This window comes from Atractosteus spatula, chromosome 12, assembly GCF_055471065.1.
Source record: "Atractosteus spatula isolate fAtrSpa1 chromosome 12, fAtrSpa1.hap1, whole genome shotgun sequence".
Classification (NCBI taxonomy): Eukaryota; Metazoa; Chordata; class Actinopteri; order Semionotiformes; family Lepisosteidae; genus Atractosteus; species Atractosteus spatula.
The window spans coordinates 20,893,240-20,913,007 of record NC_142717.1 but is presented as its reverse complement, the minus strand read 5'-3'; the positions used below and the strand labels follow the sequence as shown (position 1 = coordinate 20,913,007).

General features: G+C 33.8%; 1 protein-coding gene across 15 annotated transcripts in view; it reads left to right on the top strand.

Moving 5' to 3' along the window:
- Positions 1-19,768, top strand: part of lrrfip2 (leucine rich repeat (in FLII) interacting protein 2) — a 72,553-nt gene that overhangs the window by 3,405 nt on the left and 49,380 nt on the right. The gene's annotated exons all lie outside the window — the stretch shown is intronic.

Here is a 19,768-nt window from a genome sequence, read left to right as displayed (position 1 = left end):
CAACACCCAAAGCAAGCAGATATCAATCTGAAGCCCAGGTGAGTTAAAAGTCACAAATGTGTATAACATGGTGTTAGAACACTAAAAAAAGTTAATTGTCTAAAAAAGCAAGGAAAAAAGACAGTCTAAAATTACTTTAAGAAATGAAGGTCAATCTTTAAGACAAATTGCAAGAACTTTGCAAGTGTCAGTAACTGCTGTGGCAAAGACTATCAAACAATAGGAAGAAACTGGCACTCATGGGGACCAAAAAAGTTCAGGCAAGCCAAAGGTGACCTCGGAATCAGAGAATACGTTCATTAGAGTCACAACTCTGCGAAACTGATGACTAACTGCCCCTGAAATACAAGCTGAGCTCAATGCAACTAGAAGTACAGATGTTTCAACATAAACTATTCAGAGGAGGTTGCGTGAAGCTGGCCTCAAAGGTCCAGATTCTGTGTTTTTTGGCCCAGGCAAGTCTCTTCCTCTTATTCTGCACTATTAACGATGGTTTCTTTACAGCAATTCTTCCTGGTAGGCCAGCTTGATGGAACCTCCTCTGATCAGTTGATGTGTTGCTCACCTTTGGCTTGCTTGAACTTTTTTGGTCGCCATGAGTGCCAGTTTCTTCATATCGTTTGATAGTCTTTCCGTGCTTAACTGAGCAAAATTTGCCACGTTCTTTCAGGAATTACAAACTTTTGCCTATGCTCCCTATATTTATAGTAATTGTGGACTCTCACCTTTTTACCAATAATTGGTGACAAAAGGTAAATGAGGTAGTGTTCTAACACGATGTTACTGTATTCACATTTCTGACTTTTAACTCACCTTGGCTTCAGACTGATATCTGCTTGCTTTGGGTGTTCCTTTTACTGAAAATGAAAAATTAACATTTTCAATGCAGTTCACTTACGATTATAAGTACACATATCATGTAATTAAATATTAAGTGTTTATAGACAAGGTTATACAGTTTAAAGCACAGTTAATCATGAAAACCTGGTTTCAAGCAGGTGTACTCAAATGTTTGATTGGTACTGTATGTGTGATATGTACTGAACAGTAGTAAGATCAGACTTGTTAGCTTAAATTGGGGGGGGGGGAAAGAAATATATTAAAACATTTCTAAGGAAATATTTTGTGGTCAGCAGGAAGTGTTGCAGTTCTTTTTTATATCTCTGTACAACATATTGTAGTGTAAAAGGGGTCTAGGATGTAAAAGAACAATTGCAATTTGTAGAGACTGTAAGAAATGTTTTTCTACACAATGCTTGATTTTGTTTTTTAAAAATACAACCCTTTTCTATCTCCTTATGCAATTTTTTTCCCACATTTGTTTTATGTGTGTAAGCACAGTACATTCAGATATAGTTAGATTTTGGTGTTAAATAGAAATCGACAAGAAATCTGTGTAATCTCACACAACAAATAAACAAGAATAAATCTTGATAAATAATAAAAAAAACATTTTGTTAGATATGCGTTCAGAAATATTTTCTAGAAATACAGGTCAGACTTGTCTGGTGAGGGTGGAGAAGACATGTCTGGATAGTTTGTGCACTAACTTGAAGTGTGTTTTAAAAAAAGTGTTGCGGAAAACCAGTATAGACGTGTTTCATCAGGGGCAGAAAGGAATGGAATCAAGTAGTTACCCACTGCCTGAGCACTTTATTCACCACTCTTCTGCATTTGCAGCATTTCGTATCACTTAGCTTTGCCTGTTTAATGACCACTTTTACCTGTTTCAGTGGCATCTAAAATAGATTAGCATGCAGTACTCAGTCTACTGTAGTATGCTAGGGTCATGCCTTATTAATATTAGAGACAATAGAATATGGGATTTTCCATGAGCTGATGGCACTCCACAGTGCAGTGTTTCCATTCTTTGTTACCATATCGTGTCGCAGAAGTTATTTTGTAGTGGTCATAAGAAAGACTAACATTAAAAATGTTTCATATGCAGGGCTGTAGCAAATGTGTTTTACATGTGACAGTTTGATTATTGCACACGGTTTATTTGTAAAATAACCTTTTCTACTTCTTTAAATGTCTATGACCATTTTCTGCCAGGAGGATTTTAAGAATTAACAATATACTGCATATGCCAAAAGATAGACTTTTACTCTTGTTTCATTTTCAGACATTCTGTATGTGTCGGGCCAAGCCTCATGAATACATATTTTACATACACATAAAATACATATTTTGATTTACCACTGTTGTACTGTCAAGGCCAAAAAGGTTGTAGGCTTATATTGTGATTGCTAATATGTTTGTTCTGATTTGCTGGGACGTATAGACATGCTCTCTTGCCATGTGGTAGCATGCCTCAGTCTGCACAAATATGTAAGAGCAGTATCTTTAACACTGAGAGTTATCGCTTTGTTAAGAAATAGTCACATTTACTTTTCTTCATTCTTTAATTCTTTATACTAGCTACTGTAGAGTCACTGTATAACTGGAAATGCATGTACAGTGTTTTTTTTCTGCCAGGATTGCAGTCTAAAATATCTTCAAATTATTAAAATCTAGAAATGTTTGTAATGTTAAATTATGTGCATTTAAATTTGAAAGTCAAGTTGTTTTATGAATTGCTAAATTTCAGATTATGAAACTTAAAAGGGTACTGACAGACATTTCTTATGCAATGAGTTTTAAAGAGGCAGAATGTTTTATAGCGTGGAAGTTAACTGCAGTAAGGTATGTTTTTAAAGTAATTTGTCTTCTGTGTGGAACATTCCAGTCTATTTCTCTGTTATTTTTTCAAGCCTTGCATTTTACATGTTCTGACAAGGTGAGAATTTTAATAAGTTATGTTTGTAATAGGATTTCATTTGCCAGACAAAGCTGCATGATACTGAAAACACTTTAAGAAAAACTCTTGATACTGTACTCTAAGGCATTTGTCATATTTGAAAATGGATACCAGGAGCAAACTGCAAGATACATTTTGATCAGATTAATAGAGCACACAAAAAAGGAGAAATAAAACAGTTGACGCCAGGGGCAAATATCCTGATGAAAAAGACATCATTCACCTTTATTTATTAGTAAATAAACAAATGATGCTAGTACTGATAATACTGAGATATCCAGGAAATTCATTTGAATGTCTAGGTATAAATGTTGTGTCTGTGATGCATATGCAAAATCGCTTTCCTTTGCAATGTTGTCCAGTGACCGTCTAAATAGCAGACGCAACCTGACCTCTGAGAGAACATACTGTTTTGCTTGAAACTATTAAGAGTAATGGCAACACAACTGAAATGGCATTTGAAGAACCATGAGCCTAATTGTCTTTTTAACAGTTTGTATTAATGTAGACCACTCATAGATTTTTCACAATAACCCATCCTACCAGTTGACTTTGTACAAGACAAATAAATGATTATTAAAAAACAGAACTGATGTAACGCATTATAGAATTGTTGTCTCAATAATTCAAAATGATTAATGATTGAAAAATTGTACATTTGTTTAAAAAAAACATATCTCTTTAAATATCATTCATATTTAAAATTGTAAAAATATATTTTGCATTTTATTTTCAATGTAGACATTGGAAGTGATTGTGCTGTAATATCTTATATTCTTATATTTGCGGAAACGAACAGTGCAGAGAGACCTTGGTCTAATGGATTGATAGGCGGAAGGGATGTCTGTTATTGCTGAATTTCCATTAAATTGCAAACAATGTAGTTTTAACCCCAAAACACACCATTATATGAGAAAAATATAGACATACTTTTATATGCTTTCTGGATATTTGACATTTCTTGACAAATTCAATCAACACAATTAATGAAAATTGTTTCTGTGATTTTTTAAACATAAATTTGAAAGCTCTTTATTTTGCGTATCGTAAATGTTCTGTATAAAATTGGAAAGACTAACAACACCCTTTGTAAGCAATTGACCTACCCCTGAAGGGCACCATTGATATTCTTTAAATTTAAACCTATGTAGTATTTATTTTTTATTTACTTTCGTGTATGTCGTTCTTGTGGAGAAAGTCCAGTATTATATGATTTTCCTGACAAATTTCCCCATTAACAGATTTTTTCTGTTAAATCTGAAGTCTGTTAAATTGATGGTTTACTGTGTTTACTTGACTTGAGGGTCAGATGAAAACTGTGCAACTATTTACATTTCACTTCATATTTTGTATATTTTAACTATGTGTAATTATATTTATATTTAAAAAGATATGTCCATGTAACCCCTTTTCATGCAGATAACTCCCATATAATTAGCCATACATTCAACTTGTTCACTATCTTCTCTATTAGTGAAGCATGAAGGAATGTCAATTTACTAAGCAAAGGCAAGTAGCTTTATTTTTTTCAGTTGCTAATTATTGGTTGCTTTATGCTTGCAAGTTCTCCACTATCTACAATTATTAATGATTATTAATACCCTGTATAAATGTTAGAATAGAATGCAACAAAGCATTGTGGTATTGTTCTGTAACCTGATTCCTACTATATATTGGTACATAACTTGTAATTGTTATTGACAGTATGATTACAGTATGAACTGTGTGCTGCTATTGTATCAATTAAACTCCTTGTATATCAGTTTGTGTAGACTAATCAGTCTGTTAATGTTCATTATAAGGACAAATAATTGAAATACATTTAATTTAAGACTGCTTGAATTTGCATTTAGTTTTGGCAATGTGTCACATTTGCAAATGTATGTAGGTATTTACATTTCAATGCATTTCACTTTATATCTGATGTCTACATTTATAAGTACACTAATGTTAATGTAATAAATATATTTTCACATTTTTTAATAAGTTAGAAAAAAAATATTTATTTTGTAAAGTTGTTATATGTGTATCTGGAGGCAGGGACATTTGCTCTGCCTTAGCATGAAACAGAACTTCTGTTAGAGGTTAGAAAACCCTTCTACCTAATAATGAATGCTCATTATCATACAGACTGGGTAAAAATGCAGTTTGCACTTGAATGGTAAGGCTAGCCCCTAATTATGAGTTTTCCACTGGCCAATTACCATGTTATCTCAGCAGGTTCTATAGTGGTTAAGCTTCACACTTCTGCACATGTGCATTGTGCAGTATCTGTGGTGTGTTGTTCAGTTTCACACTTTGTTTAAATTTTGTATTTAAATTTAAATGTTGCAGAAAATCAGTCTTAAAGAAGAGTCCTATGATAGTGGTGTAAATTAAAACTAATCTGTTAAGAAATGCCTTGTTATATCAAACATTTTACTTTAACTGGGTGTAACAGGATTATACCTGGAAACTGGGCAGTCAATCTGTCTTCTAAATGAAAATTGCTTCACCAGTATTGCTTATTTCTCAATAGTGAGGTTGTAATTTTGAGTTTTTAACTCACTTGGGTTTTAAACAGGGCGTTCCAGATTCTATAAATGTTCCCTCTATATCTGAAATTAAAACTCCAGGATTGTACTGAAAACATGAGCTTGTATTCAGTCGAAATGACACAAACATAGAACCTGCTGCAGTTAGAAAATATCGACAAATTACCAAATTTAAACAGAATATGGGAAGCTTATTCTTTCAGTATTGTCACTTCACATATTTCTTAATTTCTGAAGATGGAAGGAAAATCTACAACATTTATATCACTTCTATAGTTGCCTTCAACACAAATTAGATGTCATAGTGTGAGAGCTTGCTCACCGAGAACGTTGTGTTCACTCCCTTGGTTTCTTCTGAGTGCAGCCTGGCTTTGGACACTGACACCAGAATTCTATATTTAGTAGATTTACTGTATGCAGTATGTAATAAAGTCAGCTATTGCTTTTGAGCCAACCTAATGAAGTAGCTGTATGCATTTTTTTCCATCATCCTGTGTTAGTGGCATCTGTTGCAGGCAAGTAATATTTAATCAGGTTTTGATGGGGAACATAAATAAAAGTTTTATTTGACCTTGGATACTCTTTCACATTTTACCTTTTACTCATTCTTTATTATCGACTGCTAATCAAATACAATAATTTCTTATTATGAACTGTTCCATAATAGTAATATGAGGCAAATTAGCAATAGTTACATGCATTTTGCTGAGTAGTAATAGTTATTTCCATTTTTAAATGGATCATATCCTTTGTGCTTTCTTAAAACCGCTGTAGGTTTCACTGATGGATTCGGTTCCAGCTCAACCACAAGCCTGTTTTGCTGTATTGGACTAGGTGGTTACTAAAGTTGGCTGGCTTCCCTTTAACACTGTCAGCACTCTCTGTAATTAAAATTGGACACAGTTATTTTTTCCAAGGTGTCATGTTTTTTTTGGAACATCTTTCCAAATGTACTGTTACTTTATCGAACATACAAGCTAATAAAGTGAATAGTGTGTTTTGTGAAATTACAGCACAACATTTCTCTTCCTACCTATCCAATTAAAAAATGATATATGTAAAGATTAGCAGAGAACTTGTCAATTGCTAATATTAGTTTTTAATGCTTTATTAATTTGGCATTCTTGTACTTCTGACTAAGTTAACAGTATATTTCAGTGAATGAAGCTCCACAGAGTTGTGACCTCTTTTGTTTTGTTGAAAGAGCATGTCTTTACAATACAGTAGCTCCTAAAATATTTATATCTGGTTTTAAAAGAGGTGGTAAGGAAAGTTTTATTCTGCAGGTTTCAGACTTTGGGGGGAAAAAATGAAGCTGTGTTCTTGCATTTCATTTCATGGAACATAAGAAGATCCCTTTCTCTAGATGACATGGTACATGAGAACCTCTTTTCTAGGAATTGGCAGAGTTCAGATGGGCACCTTTCTGTCTTTTGTCTGGAGGCTGTTTAACCCTTTACGTATGCCATATTGTAAAACAAATTACTTTATACATAAATTTAATTTTTAACAATACATAGACTTTTCAATGGAGAGTAACAGTTTCAGCAAATAATCTGGGTAGTTGCTGTGAAAGGTAGGATTCTTTGAGCTATTTTGTGGCCCAATCAATTCTATCTAGGATAACTGTCCTAAAGTACATGCATGTTTTTGTTTTTATGTGGGTTCATGTTTCATAAACAAGGAACTAGTAGATCAGAAGAGATGTATAATTTGAAAAAAACTACTTTAAAAATATACTTGTAGTGAAAATCATTTTCAGTAGTAAAAGTAGTTTATTTCAGTAGTAAAAGACTGCTGTAACTGTCAAAGGAATTTGTTTTTTAAAGTTTGAAACCTCACTATTATTGTTTTAAAACCTGCTCAAGGTGTACAGTGACACAACACTGGGTACATTGTCTTGTACCCATTTATTTGATATCTTGTATACAGATGTTATTTGTCAGTGCATGTAGTATGTATACAATATTCTAACCAAATAATCTTTCACTTATATGTGGCATTGAAGCAAGACTACTTAAAGGGGAACTGCAGTCCCAGTTTCTCAGAGGGGGTATTACATATCAGTAACAAAATAAATGAATGGGCTGTATCTCAATTTGACAAATTCCAAGTTAAGCACAAAAAATCGTGAACTGTGCAAGTACTGTATGGTCGCTCTGTTGTTGCAAATTGCTGGCGTCACCATGAATGAGAGCCCTTCCTGCTCACTAGTCACTGTAATAAAATGTAATGCGATGTACGAATGAATAAATACACGCAGCAGACATTAAGCTGGAGGGGTGTTTTTATTGGCAAAACCGTCTCAAAGTTGAGAGCAATATTTTTATTGGATTAAAAGAAATGTTTTCATAAGCCTGTTTGTTTACAGTGTAGTAGGGCTGGTCCACGTCACCACAAGTTTTGTTGCCTTGTTCTGAATTGCAGGCAATGACAGCAATATGGTGCTGTGCATACCTGGAAGTTTAATCTATTATGTGATGTAAGTAGAGGTGTTACTGTGTACATTTCACTTTCATTGTGGTTTGAAATGCACTCATCAATGCGATTAATTCTGACACCAAAATATTAAAATAACTCTGCATTTCCTCTTTAAAATTAGGATTGTAAGGGTAAGAATGATTCAGATTCAGCCTTTAAGAACAGTGTTGGAAGCTGTTTTGTCTTTGATATGAAGCAATTTTCAGATTATTCCGGTAAAAAATTTACAAGCAATTAAACTAAGAATTTTTTGTGAAAAATAGATTCTTGACTTATACAAAATGGAGCTGCCCTAAGTAGATACTGTTTGATAATCCTTCACGCATTTTGTTGTTGTTGCACTCAATGGTTTCTCTGTTTTGGTTACAATATCATGCTGCGGCTTGTAATGCAGTGATGTTATGTCATGGCCCTTCCTGGAAAAAAAGTATTTTTTGTGCCATTGAGAATTGATAATAAGAATGCCAATACAGTTAGATATGTTAGGATGACTTTATAGAGCAAGATACGTGGAACACTTATATGTTCATTTCTGTCTACAGGTAGGATTCAAAACAAGATTTTAAATTTAGTGCATATACAAAACAAAATGTTGATGGGGTTTTGTTTTGTATCTCACAATTGCCATTTGCATTTTGCTGTTGCACAAAAATCCATTCAAAAAAGTTTATTGAAAGTGTTATTAAAATAGTTTAGTAAGAAGTTGATTCCTATTGTGTACAATCAGGACACCTCTCAGACTTTAGAGATTTGACCTTTGCACAGTAACGTTCATCTCAGTGTTGCAAGCATTGATTACTATTATTTAACTGTAGCCTTTATCAAAGGGTGAAATACACATTGCAATATGTTCAATCAGTTGTGGAATTTAACACAAATGAAATGAAGCTGAAGTATAGGTTCCTAACTTGCTCAAGTGTTCTCTATTACAACCTGTCTTCTGCAGTTGTTGGAAATGTAGTTTTACAGGAGGTTTATATGAACAAATAAGAACCTAAGAAAGGTTACAATTGAGAGGGCATTTGACCTCACATGAGCTCACATGGTTGCTAAGTAATCTGAGGATCTTACCCAGCTGTTTCTTGAAAGAATCCAGGGTATTGGGTTGAACAAAGTGGCTGAATAGAGAGTTTCTGACTCCTACAACCCATGAAACGAGTGCTCTATATTTAAAGATCACTGAGACGTACAGCACTGTAAGGTGCTGTTTTTTAATTTGCCAGTGGGGAGTTTTGCCCAGCCTGATTATCAGTAGTGCTAGACCCACTTGTATAATTTAATATTAGGTACACCATGTTTAATGATAATTGGGGGCAATGAAACCAATGGCAGATGTGTCATTAAAAATCAACTTTGTGAATAGAGTTAAACACGATAAGCATGGTGCCGACTCCAAGACACTTGCACAGCTTGCTTCTCAGGCTTTTATTATGACTTACTGTAATTGAATAAATTGAAGGATTTATTTAGAAAGACAATTCTATATTTGAAAACATTTTAGTATTAAGTTACTGTAACAAACCAATAGACCACTTAACTTTTGTGTTTTCTCTTTTTATTATTTGAATGTGGTTGTAACATAGATTTTTCTAAGACATAACTGGCATTACTTCCACTTATAGGGTGGCCATATAATGTTACTTTTACTGCCCCAAAAATAAAACTGTTGCTCATTCTTTGACTTGAACATGCAGTGTGTAGAATGTTGCATTCATTAAAGCTTGTAGTAACAAAAAATTATGAAGACAGTTATTCAGTATTAAAGCCTAAGATATGTTTAATCCTGGAATCTCTTAACAAATGCTTGCTCACCTTTTCTGCTGTCACAAATACCATTAGTGCATTTCTGAGATGTTAAGAGGCCGGTCAGAAAGTCAATGATAAGGCAGGTTTGGGGCGCCCACTTATAATGACTTCATAGCATACCATACCATAGCTGCAAAACGAAAACAAAAAAGTGATAACCTCAATGCACAGATACAGTTGTGTGCAAACGTTTAAGCACCCCTGGTCAAATGATATGTTTCAGTAAATCTCTAAGTGGGATGAAGTTGGCACAACCTCTACATGGTACAAAGTTAAACTCAACATATTTCTGTCAATTATGATGCTAAATTACTATTTATTTTCTGATTTTAACAGATTGAAAAAAATAAAATATTGCCTGCAATCTCATCTCAAAAGTATGCAAAACAAAATCTTGATAAGCTGGAATCTTTTTGGAACAAAAATTTAACTTTTTCGCTACAACCACAGAAACATATATTTGGCAAAACACGGCTGAAGCATTAGAGGAAAAGAAAAGCTTGCCAACTTTTAAGCATGAGGGTAGATCTATTATGCTTTGGGATTGTGTGGCAAGTTGTGTGGAGGTTGGATATTTCAGCAAGACAACGATCCGAAACATACCTCAAAATCAACCATAAAGTACTTACAGGAATGAAAGAATAAGGTTTTGGAATGGCCTTCACAGTTCCCATACTTCAATATTCTTGAAAATCTGTGGGGAGATTTCAAACATGGCAGTACATGCAGGAAGACCTAAGCATATTTATGAGCTAGAAGAGTTCTGCATGGAAAAGAGGCAAGGATAAAAAGACTCTTAGTTGGCTACAGGAATGTTTGGAAGCTGTGAATTCTGTCTATAGAGGTGTTACTAAGTGCTGACTGACAAGGGTGCCCAAACTTTTGCATGTGCCATAATACACTGTTTTAATATTTTAATATCTACAAAACTGTAAATAAATGATTGTGCATAATACATAAAAATGCAGAGCTTATTTCAAATTCTTTTGACTTAAAAATTAATTGAAACATAATTTGACCAGCAATGCCTAAATGTTACACACAACTGTACCTGTTGTACAGTCGTTGATTCTAATGGCGGTCATACTAAATTTGTGAGTTCCATTTACAAATCCCTGTTTGATTTTGTGGGGCTAAGATTTATAACTTTAAAGTATGACGTTTATAGTTTTAGGAATGCCCCATCTATGGTTTATTTACTTAGATTTTATTCCTCAGTAATACACCTCTTTGCCATTTAGAGCAGTATTTTTTGTAATGCAAATGTATAATGCCAAAATGCAATATTCTCACCCTGAAGCTCTTTCATTGACAATCTGAATGTTCCAATCAGATCCTTAAAGGTTGTCTTTTTGGATGGAGTTTTGCTGGCTAAATCTCACTTTTACTTTGCATAAAAATGAAATAACATTACCATTCATCAGTGTCTTTTCCTCAAAATAAAATATCCTTCCTTTTTAAATAAGGTTAAAAAGTTCATGTTCAAAATCTGGATACTTAATTTATTCCAGCAGCATTGTTTTCCGGGAGAGAGTTATGTTATCAAATAGAATAAGTATCTTACACACATGCTTTAATTTAGCAGGATTGACTTAGAAAAAAATATAACATAGAAAAACAAGGTAATACTTGTGAATAATAAGAAATCATGTTACAGTAATAGTTGATTGATTTTTCGATAAAAATCAAAGTCAGTATACTTTACATAGTGTTAAGCCTAAAGCTATGGAGTAAATGTTTGAAAATCATTTGATTGAACTGTTTTTTTCATAACGGTTTAAAACCTGAAACATTTCATGGTTGTGAAGTGCTGAAGATCCATTAATGTTGCTTACTACAAAACAAACTGATAATCTTCAGAATTTCTAGTAAGCACATCTTACTTGTAAGTACATCTTCTGTACAAATACATACAGCAAGTACACAAAACATAGAACAAATTGATTAGCTTAAGATTTTTGAATGACTTAATAATAGTAAATTTAAGAATATGGTTTTTAATCAAAAGAACTAAGAGCTTGCTTATTTCTATGTTTTACATGCTTTTTTCTCTCGTTTCAGTGATGTTGTTCTTATTAATACTGCGTCAGACTGGATTCAATTTATTTATTTTTTCTCTTAGTCTACCTTTTCCAAATGCTTGAAGGGATCTTGTAATGTTTTCGAATCTAGAGCATTTCAAATGCCAAAGCCTATGTCGTCCTGTTAGTAGGATTACACACATAATGTACAGCACATGTTCAGTTGCACCCCAGATAAACATCAGTAATAATATAACCTCACCTCTGGCTATGTTTGAAGTTCCCCTTTTGTTTTCTTTATTCAGAGGTTATTAATTTGTAGAAGATTATTAAATATCTTAAAGTAATTATTTCTTATTGTAACTTTTCAATAAAACATATTTTAATGACACCTCACTTAAAACAAAATTATAAAAATTGCTTCATTTTAAATATTTCTCAGGGACAAATTAAAGATATAAGCATAATCAGCCAGTTTTTGGAACGCAGAAATAACACCAGAGAACACTAACATTAACACATCAACATTTAAAACAGGTTTTTAAATTTATTTTACAATTACTTTCTGGGATATCCTTTTTGCTCCATAATTGCATTGATTTCACACAACATGTACTGTATATTGATATACCTCACAAAATTGTACATCTTTAATGGAGACTTCAGAATTCTGGAAGGAGAATTTAAAGACCTTTTTTCTGCTCTGCTGTGTTTTTAGAGGTTATATTTGCTTTCGTGTACCCGGAAAACTTGTTGATTATTTTTGGTTGGAGGGTGACAAAACAAAGACAAATATTGTTTTGTGACATTGATAGAACGCCAGTCCCTTGCAAGGCACACACATGGATGACGGTTTGGAGATATCACTTACAGTACTGTACTTTCTTTGGATTGGAAGGAAACAGTGGCACCCAGCAAAGACTCATTCAGGCACAGGGAGAATGTACAAACTCTTCACAGAAGACTCCCCAGGCCTAAATCAAACCCAGGACACAATAACTATGTACAGTATCAACAAAACTAACATCCAAACCAATCTGCAGTGCAGTTCTATAATCTCAAATAATATAATATAGAAAAGTTTCTGCTGTTGCTTAAGGCTGTGTTATGTTAAAATGTTTTTAAGTAAACAGGGAGAGGGTCAATGTTGAAATTGGATATACTGGTTACATGCGATGTTTCCTTTTAAAACTCCGATAATTCTTTTTACCAGTTTGTTTTAATAACAGTCGGCTTCTGTGGGATTTTTTGGCCATGTCTCTGTTGCTGTGAAGTGAAGTCTGGAAAACTTCCATTTCCTTGATTTTAAATTTTGGGTTAACTAAACAATTCTATATGCAGTTCTACACTTCAACACATCTCTTCTACTTTGTTGTGATCATAGTCTTATTTATTCATCTTATTTAGTTTGTGTGTTGTGAACTTGGTATCTCTTACCAAGAATTAAGGTAACAGCAGTACAACAATTTTTAAATACTTGATAACTTTATAAAGATTTGTGCACTTGTATGTCAGATGAGTAAGGTTATTTTTTGTCAAATAGTATTTAGTGTTAAATATGAAAATTTAAGAAAAAGAAGTATGGTTAACAGTATCAGAATAATCTACCCCTTATAGAAGAAATCAAATCTCAGTTCAAGAGTAGAGATTTTAGTAAATTCTTGAATTTGTGCCATAAAAAATATTACACATTCCAAAAATATTTAGCTTTGGTATTAGTGAAAGTGCTAGGCCTATACTCAGTAGTTCAATTTAAGGTAACAAGTGCGTGCTGGGGTCACCAGGGTTTCCAGCAGTTGTTTACAAGCTAGATGGACTACATCTTTGATGAATCCTATATAATCAAACTAGTTGTTATGGTTAAATAACATTTTCATCAGGAGAATATTGGTTTGTTACATCAGAAGATAGCTAGTTCGCAACCTAATACATTAGTCTAGCTGCAACTGTAACTTTTGTAGCTCATAGTTCTGTTATTGCATTGTGTTAAGTCTTATCTAAGCTGTTTTGGGTACACATTGTTTCATCTTGACTATGACGATGTACTTCAAGTGTCATACTATAATATCTCAGAACAGCAGATCCCCAGGCGTTAAAACATATCTTTCAATTTACATTGTAAAGATCTAAAAGGAAGAATTATTCTTTAGAATTTAATATTCAGTTATTGTAATAAACTTTTAAAGTGTATTAAATGCCTTTTTAAGAATTTTACTCCTCAGGATTTACTCATTTTATACTTTTTAAATTTGTTTGATATAGAGGAATTATTACACGTGCAAAAAATGAAGAGAAATTGCCATAAAGGAACATTTTCTGGCTTCTGTAAAATGCTACTGCTCTATGGTTAAGAGACATCTCATACTCTGTAAGTGCAGCTGTAGATGTTTAGTGTGTCTTCATGAAAACCTTAAGCCCATTTTAAAAGTTTTTTTTTATTCTTACCATAATGACAGGGTGACTACAGTGCTGCACTACACTGTTAAGTGTCCTGTTGCATTACTTTTATTTATGGAATTCTTTCTGATAATAGTGAATGCATTCCAAAATGCTTATTTTAGACTGGAAGAGAAACTGAATCTGAAATTATATACATCCAAATTCAGCTCTGTGTTAAGAATTTATCCATGGAGGATGTGAGTGAAAGCATGTTGCTTCTGATAGATATATAGCCTGTGAGCATGCAGTTTCCTTCATACTTGCAAGATTCTTGTGGTTAGCAAATAATAGAAAAGTATTGGAGCTGGATGTCAAATATCTGCTATGTCTGCGTATAGTCATTGTGCCCTTCCAAACTGAACAAATGTCACCTTTGGCTGAATTATTTACAGATGCTACAAGAAGACAGTAAACTCAGATGTAGGCTTTGACGGATTTCATACCAAGGAGACTATATAATCATAGAATATTTATTTTCTTTTTCTTCAGAGCTTCTGATGATATCTTTAATTTCTCTGGATTATAGTGTGTTTAATTTCTATGACAAATTCAGAATTTGAAAGGGGAATGTTGAAGAGTTCTGACATGTTTTGTAGCAAGTCTTCCCACACGATGTGCCATATGCTCAGGATGAGGAGAATTTGCAATATCCAGTAAAGACAGTCCACATTTTTATTAGAAATTTCTCCAACACATTACTAGTGAAGAGTGGCAAGGTGGCATGGAGGTTAGTGCTATTCAAAAAGCTTTCCTCCTGTGTGGAGTCTTCTCTCCAAATCTGTGTAGAGTATGTTTGAGTGCTCCAGCTTTCTCCCACAGTCCGCTCTGTGCTGTCCAGGTTAGCTGGTGTGTCTAAATTGCCCTTCATATTCAGTTTTTAGTGCCCTCAGATAAGGTGGTGTTCCATCTAGGGTGTAGTTTTTGTAGTTTTTCCAAATAGTGAAGGTATTTATTTGACTTGGTGTGTACTGTCCTTTAAAAGCTCTTTCACAATAGCAGTGTAAAAAGCTGCAGTTAAGTGTTTCGCAGATTACAGGGAATGCCTATACTGCAGTCTTTGGAGTGGTATTGGTGTGTCTGTTAGTTTGCCTTTAGTGGTCATTACTAACCCCTTTGCTTTCAGGCTCAATTGTGGAATAGTTCACAAGAAGTTGAAGTGCACATTTATAGTCTTCAGTAATTAGTTGCCTAGAAAAATGAAATGGTACCTGAAAAAAAAGAGAGAATTATAGTAAAATTTTGTAATACCATATATAATGTCTAATAGTGATGCCACAATTACATCAGCATCTTAAGGAAGCACGAGCAATTGGTTTGATATAATTATAATGATTGTTGTTGTTTCTAAATTAGCATATCCATTGACAAGAAACATACAGGGAAGTGCTCTTTCTTACTTGTTCTGTTCCCATTTTCTGCATTTTGGTCCACCAGCTTGTCTCTTTCACTGAAATTGACCGTTGTTTCAGTGTCATGTGAGGAAACTGGTTGCTGTTTTTTTTCCTATAAAACTGCATCTGTTATTTATTGACTTACTCTTAACCACGCCCTGCCCTCAGCTAGCCTTGCCCACTGTACAGCATGAAGTCATTTACATTTTGAAATGCCAGCCACTGTTCACTTTTGCTGTGATGGAGGAAAATGCTTAAAGCGTTGTTGGAAGACTTATGCGGTGTTTTGATCTATTCATGTACTTCCAAGTTCCACAATTAAAAGTCAATTTATTGACAATAGAGGAACCGTTCCTTGTGCTGCAATTGATACCTGTTTGTGCTAGTTCTGTGATTGTTACAGGATCGTTTTATCTAAATAAATTTAAATGGTGTAGAGTAATATAAGTACCCCTGTCTACTGTAAAGGATACAGCTTTTTCACATAACGTCTTTTAATATCTTTACTGGAGCACATTTTCCTGTTAGCATGTTTCATAACATCAATCCATTGGAAGACACGTGTAGAGGGACATATTTGAGCTTAACAGTTTTAAGCATTTTCATATGAAATCTCTTTTTCACCCTAAGTCTTTTACTCACGTAAAATTGTTAGTGTTTACAATGTTATATTCTCTTAATTTATAACAATGAAATAAGCCAACTTTCACGAAAAGCATACTGAGAGGATTTAAAGATGAAACCAATAACATTTATTGTGTTTATAGTTTTTCTCATTTTATACCTAAAAGGTTAGGCTTTTGATGCATTCATCCTATAAGTCATTATGACTCAGCACCTCAGATTTCAAAGCTTCTGCAATTATTTTGGATCTCAGGAACTCCTTTTCGTACTCTGCTCATTGCTCCTTTGCAGATCATGATGGGCTTTGCCAACACTTTAGTGCACACAAGCTTCTCGTATAGTGTACAACATAGCAAATAACGTCATCTTCTGCTGGGTCTGCTACATAGGCTACAGTAAGTGTGAACAGATGTATCTTCTGAAGCGGATGCCCCTCTCCTATTGCTGTAACTGTTTAAGGGTGGGTGAGGAACTTCTTTATTCATGCAATTCCTGCTCCTGCAGAGCTTTCTTCATTCTTCATTTCATACTCTATGCCAATTTGTTTACATTGTTTTGTGTCTTTTTGTTTTTAAATTGACAGCATAGAATTCAGTATTAAGCAAGATATTGATCTGATTAAGGCACAGCGGATTTGTAGGTTTCTAACCATTAAATCAACCAGTTAGGTGTAGATTGAGACAAGAGGTCAGAAGCACAAATATGAGGTATAGCTAAGAGCTATAAATAGTATTGAAAACAGAAGGATCAGCTGTGTTGGTGTGCTGAGCAGGTCACATTGCCAGACAGTTCTAACAGGTGCAGTGTGCAATGGGACAGTTCTTAGGCAGCAAGTCAGCTGTCATTTACCATTGAAAACTGGGTTAAAGAAATGGGACTGTGTGTGTGTGCCTCTTTTCCATTGTCTTCCATTCTGTGTGTACTGTATTTGCCTTTGTCTATGGCTGTACTTGTGAATGGATGTATGTTTGTGAACTGTGCTTTGACTGATGACATAAAGTATTTGCAGAAAAAGAAACAAAGTTTTATTTCAGTAACAGTAAAATACAATTAAGAGCTGACTGGGACTTGCTAATTATCTCAAAAAATGAGTTGTGAATTTTCTGAGAAAGGTCTGTAACTTTGGCCAGAAACTTACAGTATGTACGGTGCCTGATCTTGAGGATGTGCAATCTTGCTTCACTTTGCTTTATTCATGTTAACACCACACAATACCTAGTTTTGCCATTGTTTTCAATACATCATCAATGTGAGGTGCTTATTTATTGCCTTTAAGATTAACACTTTTACAGTCCTTAAAAAATGATTGTTTATTTAGGCCTGCTTGACCTTAATGTGGCTTAAGGTAGTGTTTCTCAATAGGAATCTGAATTTGTGCATTTTTCATTCCTTTCCTGTGGTATGTCTTTGTGCTCAAGGGAGTGTATATATATATATGAGAATGTTTCGTGACAGATTGAAGTTCTGTTTACATTTATATAGCAACCTTCAGTAGTAAAAGCAGGAAAATATATTTACAGAATAGGTTCTGTCAGTTTTACTTCAGACTCTCCAATGCAATTTCCAATTGTGGAATGCATCCCCTGCCCCTTTTGTCTCTTGATTGATTTTAGCAGTTGGGTGGATTTTTTTTCAAGAAAAAGAATTTACACATTTTTATTTTGCTTAATGTTTATAGAAGAATTTGAGGATACCAGTCAAGCTGGTGACAGAATTGTTGTGGAAAGCAAAAGTAAAACTAGTATGCTGTTCACTTAAACCATCATTTTTTTGAAAGTGCTTTGAAAGCAGTCCTGTCTGCTGCATTGTCAAGTGGGTTAATATTAAAACATGCAATGTGAAGAGTGAAGGGAGTAACTGGAACCAGGGATTCCCTGGGTGTGGGGTTGGTCAGTCTTTAATTAGCCTTTGCTGTAGTTGCTCTTTACAAAATTAGCTCTCCATACAAGTGCAGAACCATTTTTTTTTGGATTAAGGATGAGAATGCACAGCTAGTTTTTTTTTTATCTTGTTAGGCTGGAATAGCAACTTTTTTTTTGTTTCTGTGAATACTGAGAAAGAATTGTAATATACACATGTACAGTATATTTTTTTAATATCTACTGTATTGTATTTTGTTACCTTTTTAATGGGTATGTTGGTAATCAAATATTCTGTGTAAAGTGAAACTCCTGTATGAGGTTCTATCCATCCACTGTGCATGTGAAGGTTCCACAGATGAAATGTTGTGTTTCCTTTCTTCTCTTTTCAGCATGGAATAAAACGTTAACTAGTTCCCTTGTGACTCACACTGTTTTTTTTCTAATTTCAATAGAGAATAAATACACACTGTACCTGCTGGTAGGTTGCTATTTGCGTGGATTTCTTAAAATAATAAATATTTTGAACAAGTACACTGTTACTACCTTTTTAGTTCACAACTGTTTGAAAAATAAACCCAAAATATGTACAAGAATTATGAAGACAGCGCTCTCAAAATTCTACAAAAAAGTCTTCTTCACGCGAGGCCTTCAAATTTCTCCTGTCTCAGAAAGGCTAAATTTATGTTGCTATGCAAAATTTAGATTAAGGGAAAACTCACCAAAAGTTTCAGTTTTGAATATATAGTTGAATTTTTGCAAGGTAAAATAAATGATATACCCCAGCTTGTCTCTGTTTGTCAATGTGAGGAAGATCTTATAATATTATAAGTTTAGACAAAGGCTAGTAGCCCTAATTAAGTAGCAAGTCTAAGGTCTGAAGAAAAGTTTTAATTATATAAACAGAACCTTTTTTGTACTCTGATAATAATTGATGATTGTTAAGGTAAAATGGTTCATTTTCTTTTTCAATAAACCGTCTGCCTTTCTTTTTTTATTGTGTCTTTAATTCAGGCTAAATAATAAAGGCTAAACTTCTCCATAGGAAATGTAAACTTGTCTTCTGTACATGTCAGTGTGTTTGAATAGTGAACTGATGCTTAAAAGGAGATGTAATTGTGTGATAGTGGAGTTTTATACTAGCAGTATAAAGAACAAAAAGTATAGTTCTGAAAGTGAGAACTGGGCTTCACTATTAGTATTTAGAATGGTAAAACATGGAAATTCCTCTGAATCACAAAATCCTGATGGTTAAACAGCAAATTGTCATAGTTTGTATAAAAAACCCAGCCACACCTGGCTTTCATTTATTGTATAACATGCAAACAATTTTCATCACGTGATTCTGGAAACTTACAGAAAAAAGAGAAATACTATACAGCGTTTTGAAAAAATATAAAATTAAAGATTTCTTTGGCAAGTCAACATTGTTTAGACTTTGTTGTGATGTGCACCACGTTGATTGACTGAATTAGATAATGTGCTGAAGACAGTTGATGTCTGTGTTATATGATATAAAACAAAGAACAAGGAGATGGCAAATTAGTTTACTTCAAGCCTGGTATTCTGGTCCATAGGAATGATTGAAGTGCTCATTACTTAGAGCAGTTATGAAAAATCAGATCTCAAAAATAAGCATAGATTACTTTTTACTGGCTACCATTGAACATGGAAAAAATAAAGATTTATAAGAAAATAAATATGTAAGTCATCTTAAAAATAAATCTCTAACTTTTGAAGTAGAAGTTAAAAATACAATCTTCAGAGGCTATTAGTAGCAATTTGCATAAATATTAAGTTTCATGCTACTGTA